The 6,000-nt window shown below is 40.5% G+C and overlaps 1 protein-coding gene across 8 annotated transcripts in view; it reads right to left on the minus strand.

The window, feature by feature from the left end:
• mef2aa (myocyte enhancer factor 2aa) overlaps nt 1-5,735 on the minus strand; it is a 123,793-nt gene extending 118,058 nt beyond the window's left edge. For 5 of the 8 annotated variants that reach the window (XM_036561644.1, XM_036561638.1, XM_036561645.1 and 2 more), the window contains exon 1: nt 5,568-5,735. The gene's annotated coding sequence lies outside the window, so the exon portion shown is untranslated. Of the gene's footprint in view, nt 1-2,116; nt 2,836-5,567 lie in introns of those variants that run through there. The other 3 variants (XM_036561642.1, XM_036561641.1, XM_036561640.1) reach the window with 3 other exon arrangements.
• Between the last annotated feature and the right edge of the window lie 265 nt (nt 5,736-6,000).

The raw sequence follows: 6,000 nt of genomic DNA on the forward strand, positions 1-6,000 counted from the left end.
AAGTACATATTATATAATTAACACAGGCTTGAAATTTTAACAGCAAGGTCAAAATAAAGGTCATTTTGTCAAGGTTTGGAAGAAGTCCTAATGTGAAGCGGTTACACCCTTCAAAGGTAAATTATATGGTATTTTGGAATGGGGTGTGCAATCTTCAAGACATAATCACTTACAATAAGTCTTTTGCCTGTGGGTGATTAAGCACATCTCAGACGGGGCGTACCGGACTGCAATTTTAGTTGCATTTTCAGAAAATGTTTCTTTAAACCTAATGAAAATACAGATATGAAAAACTCAAGGGATTTTAATTTATTTGGGAGTTTCTGCAGTTCACGTTGTGCCGACAGGTCTTAGTATAACTCTCTAAAAATAAGTCACTTACACAAAAAAGTAATATATAAAAAAAAATACTTTATATTGTATTTATATGTTATTTATTATTAATATACTTTATTTGTATAGGGTTATATGCTTGTGCACAAGTTTAAACTGACAGTAAGTGCAAGCATGGGGGAAAGATGTTCCCTCTATATTCAAATTTACACCGCAAAATCACCACCTTTACTCTTATAGAGTCCAAAATGAACAGAGTAAGAGTTATTTCAACACTTTTGATTTTACTGCAGACAATACTGCTGGTTCCTAGCAACAATCGTCAGTTTATAAGAACAGCAGCATTTCACTCATATTTGACAGTGCAAAGGTCACTAAGTTTCCTACAGTCATATTAAGGACCATGAATAAGAAAGTCATTTTCAGCTTACTGTAGGCAGCTATTTAGAGCTGTCACTCAAAGCTAGGCCTGGTTGGGCCTCTGTATTTTTCCTCACACTAGTTAGTCACTAATAATAACACTTACTCTACAAACCATGCCTTTGAAATGAATTAAACTGAGTAAGTCTGTTGCAGTGCATCCCTTGCGGATGTGTCGGGATCACTCGGCTGAGTATGAGGCGGCCCTCTGGCTAATACTTAAGACAGGCCAACATTATGAACAACATTAAATCAAATTAGAAATTAACATGGTATTACAGTGTAATTGATGGCACCAATTAGCACTGCTCTCCAGAGACACCACGATTGTTCGCAAGCATACAGCGGATGGAGGGTTTTCACTAAAGCATGCCAGCTGAACACTTATGTGACACTATGTGCCGGGCCGCACAAACACTGACCAGCACCATCTAGTTGAAGAAGTGATCTGGAGCCCGCATGCTCATGCCAAGCATTGTTCATTTTATGGAGCATTATGAAATACATACATACTTTGAATATGGTGCACGTCTGTTCAAACAGTAAATACAGTAAGACATTTCTACTGTAAATATAACATCAGGTATAAAAAAGAATCATTTACCTATATCAAAACTTAACAGTGGCCAAACACAGTATATGGGACTTGTTTTAAGCTCTGATCTGCCGTAGCTGTTAAAACTATCACAATTTAGCATGCAGTCATGCAGTTTGGTGACAACTTCAACTTCTCTTCCCGAATGGAGAAGACCCCCTTGTCCCATGTACTGAAGACAACAATCTTACAGTCCGTTCACTCTGAAACTCAGCATATAAAGTCTGAAGCACAAAGTAATGGTTTTATGAGGAAGGCTGGCGTGTCTCATTATCTGACTGATGTGTCCTCTTCTGTCTCATTTGCAAAGACATGACGCACGTAAACAACTGCATAACAAACACCGCGAACAGACAGACAGTTGTATTTTGTGGAAGATATGAATAAGAGCGATAACCTTAGTGTAGTCCACTGGAGACCACAACGTTAAAAACACGAATCTACGCAGAGACAGAGAATTGCGTACACGCGAAGAAGAAGAAAAAGAAGAAGGAAAAACACATTCTCCACACGAAAGTTCTTAAACACGCAGCCAAACATTCCTGCGTGTTTTTCGTCAATTTCTGACGAACAAATGATCCGAACGGAAAACTGTCCTACTCTAACCGCTCCGTGAACTACATGTAGTACTGTACGCGTTTCATCTGTGCTCCTAAAAGGCACTCCACGACTCCCTCTTGCGCTTTCTCTCCCTCTCTCTCTCTCCCTCTCTCTTCCACACCAAGTCCCTCTCTCCTGTGCAATATTGTTGCTATTTTTGCTACTCACCTTTTTTCCTCCACACTCCCTCGCTGTATATAGATACTTGTGTATCAGAGAGTCCTGTGGACGCGGTGTGACACCGGTGTATTTTCAGTCACATTGGCACACGGGCTTCTATTTTCGGGAGCTGACAAACTCCGAAGAAGCAATCTCTTGTCAAAGAGAGGCTCCTCCCCGACTCTGACGAACAGCAGACGAAAGTCAGTCAACCTCCTCCCTCCTCCTCTCCTCCTCCTCCTCCTACTCGCGTCTCAATTAACAAGAAATATGGAAACTTACGGAGCAGTTCTTTTCGAATAACAAAAAATAAAGTAAATAAAAAAAAGAGCGGGTACTCACGAAACCCGTCCGTTTCAGACTGTTTTAAGCCTGCTGCGCGAGGGGGAGGCGGGAAAAGAAGCTGCGTGCGATATAAAAGTTACTGCTCGGAGAGGAAAAGACAGGAAACAGGTCCATAGCTGACTCATGACATCACCCGCATTAACAGAGACGGTCGAATGGCGCAAAGTACGAGAGAGAAGATAAACAGACAGGTTTCTACAAGTCACAACACACCACCGACGAGGTGCTCATCTCAAAAAGCACCCCTTAGTACTACCTTACGCTGTTCAAGCAAGAAAACTTATACTCAAGCTGCGTGGAGGTGAACTAAGTGGGTTGTTTTGTTCTGGGCTCTGTTACAGGCGACCACTTCACTGTTTATTGTAGTTGAAGGCAGCGCGGCCTTAGATACGATTGACGTCATTTCTGTAAAACAACAGCAACAATAGGAGCGCCTCTCTGTGAGTGACGCTGCTCTCGGCCAATGGCGTTCGCCGGCGGTTTGACAGCGACCAATCACAGAGGGGAAGTTCGTCTACGTCTGCGTCGCATGTGGCCGAGTCACGTGTAGTTGCAGGATCTGAGGGAGAGGTGTGGTGCTGAACAACACGAGTTGTTTTTGCCGGGATTTAAAGGAGCAACGTCCTGCACATTCTACAGGCTAGATTCACTTCCGAAAGAAAAAAACACTCTACTTTAAATAAGTACACAGTACGCTAGTCTGTTTGGAAATGTACCTGTTTTTTTTTGAGTTTCTGTGCTTATCATAACAGGTCTGCACAAGTCTCTTTACTGTTCTGTACCTCAGGTGTTTCTTTAAAAAAAATAAAATGACTAATACAGCATCTGATATTGGCCTGCTGATTGTGTATCATCACTTGCACTGTGAGCTAAACTGAGTTCTTGTCACTTCTTGTAACATTCAGTCCCACCCAGGTCAGTAATGATAATAAACAGCAAATATGAAGGGAATTTTGTCTGATGCATGTTCTTACTGTAAGAACATAATGAGGTGGTCTATTTACTATTTCTGCCATTGAAAAACATACACAGCCATTTACTAAGTCATAAAAATGAGAAAGCTTTTCATAATTATAACTTAGTATCTCATAATTTTGACTTGCTATCTCATAATAATCAGATATATATTTGCCTCCAGTGGTGGAAACTGACTTCCGTAATGAACAGTTCATTGGGCAGCTTTGAGGTACTTTAGGTATTTTGGTTTCTTGTTAGAATATATATATACGTAAGCTAACTGAGTTTGCATCATTGTATTCCTTATACCTATTGAGCGCACTCAACAAAGCAGATTTTACAGCAGCAATAAAAAGACTCAGGAACTGGAGTTTATAGTGATTTTCTTTTAAAAGACTTGTGAATCATATTCATTAGTAAACACGATCCTTATTATGGTAAGCAATGTGTTGTCAGTATATATATTCAGCAAAGTGGGGAAGGAACAATAAAACTGTCAACTTAAAATGTATACTTAGTCTATCCCATTAAAAACATAACAAGTGATTAATAAATATAAACATACATTGATTTTCATTGAAAATTTTATTGGAAATGTTTTTAAATGATGAGATTATCTTCTCAGCTGATTTGACTTTCTCCTTTCTGTATTTACATTCAGAGTAATTCTGAGTATATTTACATTTAGAGTAATGATTATGCTGATTATTATGTTGGCTCATTGCTTGCCTATGTGTCGGTACTGGAACTGGCCCACTGCATTCCTGAAAGCTTATGAAGTTATGTCTTCAGCTCACACTGTGAAACAAGTGAAACCCTAGATGGACAAAAAACTGCCATGTTAACATCTTCAGATTTTCATGTAGCAGCCGAGACCAGACCACCATTGAATAGAGCGAAGTGACTAAATTCATTGAACCAGTTTAAAAGTTTTAGATGGGGAACAGGCATCCACTTTATATTATGCAAAACTATCATTTTTGGGAAGAAAAAAGAAAAGAAAAAAGAAATATAGTAAAAAAAATTAATACATTTAGCAATTTTTTAAATTTCATTTTTTTTTCCTGCATTGTAATAAATAAAGAAACCTTTCAGCATACTGAGAACTCTTAAAATAAGTGTACTATTACATTCAACCCCTTAAAATCCCAGGCTTACTACTCAGTAACTACAGGGATTTCAATGCAAACTGGTTGAGCTGTTATAGAAATATGTAATAAAACTGGCCTTTTAAGGGGTCAAAAGGAAAATTTCAATCGTGATTTTAACAGTGACTTCAACTGTTGTTTGAAACAGCTGCAATTAAATCTCAAGTTAAGCTTCTACACCACTTCAGGGTCCACAGGGCCAAAATTTATTCACACTGGGATTTAACACAATGAAAATAAATGCAGACATTCAATATAACTGAAATTCAATGTGAGCATACCCACTTATTTCCTACTAATAGCCTGAAAACTGCCTCTAATATCGGTACGACTATCTGCGCCTGTAAACTCAATACATTTTTGTGGGTTTATTCATATCCATGTATTTCTCTGTTTCGATCCTCCTGAAGCTGGCGCTGTCTGTAAAAGTAAAGCCGTCAAGGGCTGGGCACATATAGGCCCACACAGCAAACACTCACTGGCACCAGAGACTTTACTGATTGCTCTAAACCCCTAGACCCCTGCCACCTGTGGTCCTGAGATTAGTGTTAGTCCAGTGGGACATATTTTTGTGTACCCTCACTCTGCTGGATTTTAACGGCCAGCTCTCACTGAATGCTTGAGGTCCACAAAAGCCTTCTGCATGCATTTATACTGTCATTACCTGATTATTGTAAATTCATACCGTCGTCGAGTTCACACACATTGGCTGAACTGTTATCGAACATTTGTCTTTGGAAAAATGGAGATGAGTTGCAGATAATGCCTCACAAACAGTGCAGAGATATTGTCCTGACCTCAAGTTAGTCCACATACATACTAAAACGCTTTGAAAATTAGTTTTAGAATCAACAGTTCAGCCATGAAGATTTACCTGTGCCCACACAGGGCCTATAATTTGCACATGCCAAATGTAAATATTATTGCACATTATCACATAATTTAATAGAGTGCATGGGCCCTTCATGCCAAATGTCAACAACTGACTCCCCCCCCACCCCATATCTCACCTGTATCTACTGAGCTATTGATGCCTTCACAGAACCTGCTGTGAAGGCCTCCTCCAGGTGCCTCTCTCTTCGCTTCGGCTGGGCCACTTCTTCCCTTTCCAACAAGGACACTTCCTTTAACCTTAATACTTCTCTCTCTCTTCTTTCATTCTCGTCTCTCCCTCTCTCTCTCTTTCTGTCTCTCTCCCTCTCTCTTGTTCTTCCCCTCTCTTTTTCTCTTGCTTTCCTCAAAGCCAGACCAGCTGGCTTTGGACGGCTTCCTTCTCGCCCCTGTGAGGCTTTCCTTCACACTCTCTGCCTCCTCTTGTCCCCCGGTCTTTCTGCCGGGAGGGAGCTGGGCGACAGCAGTTTGAAGGGTAGGATCCCAGATGGACACACACACTCTGGGCATGCGTGTGTGTGACAGGGCTTGGCTCAGGGGAGAGCCTGGACC

The sequence above is a fragment of the Colossoma macropomum genome, unplaced genomic scaffold (assembly GCF_904425465.1).
Source record: "Colossoma macropomum unplaced genomic scaffold, Colossoma_macropomum, whole genome shotgun sequence".
Classification (NCBI taxonomy): domain Eukaryota; kingdom Metazoa; phylum Chordata; class Actinopteri; order Characiformes; family Serrasalmidae; genus Colossoma; species Colossoma macropomum.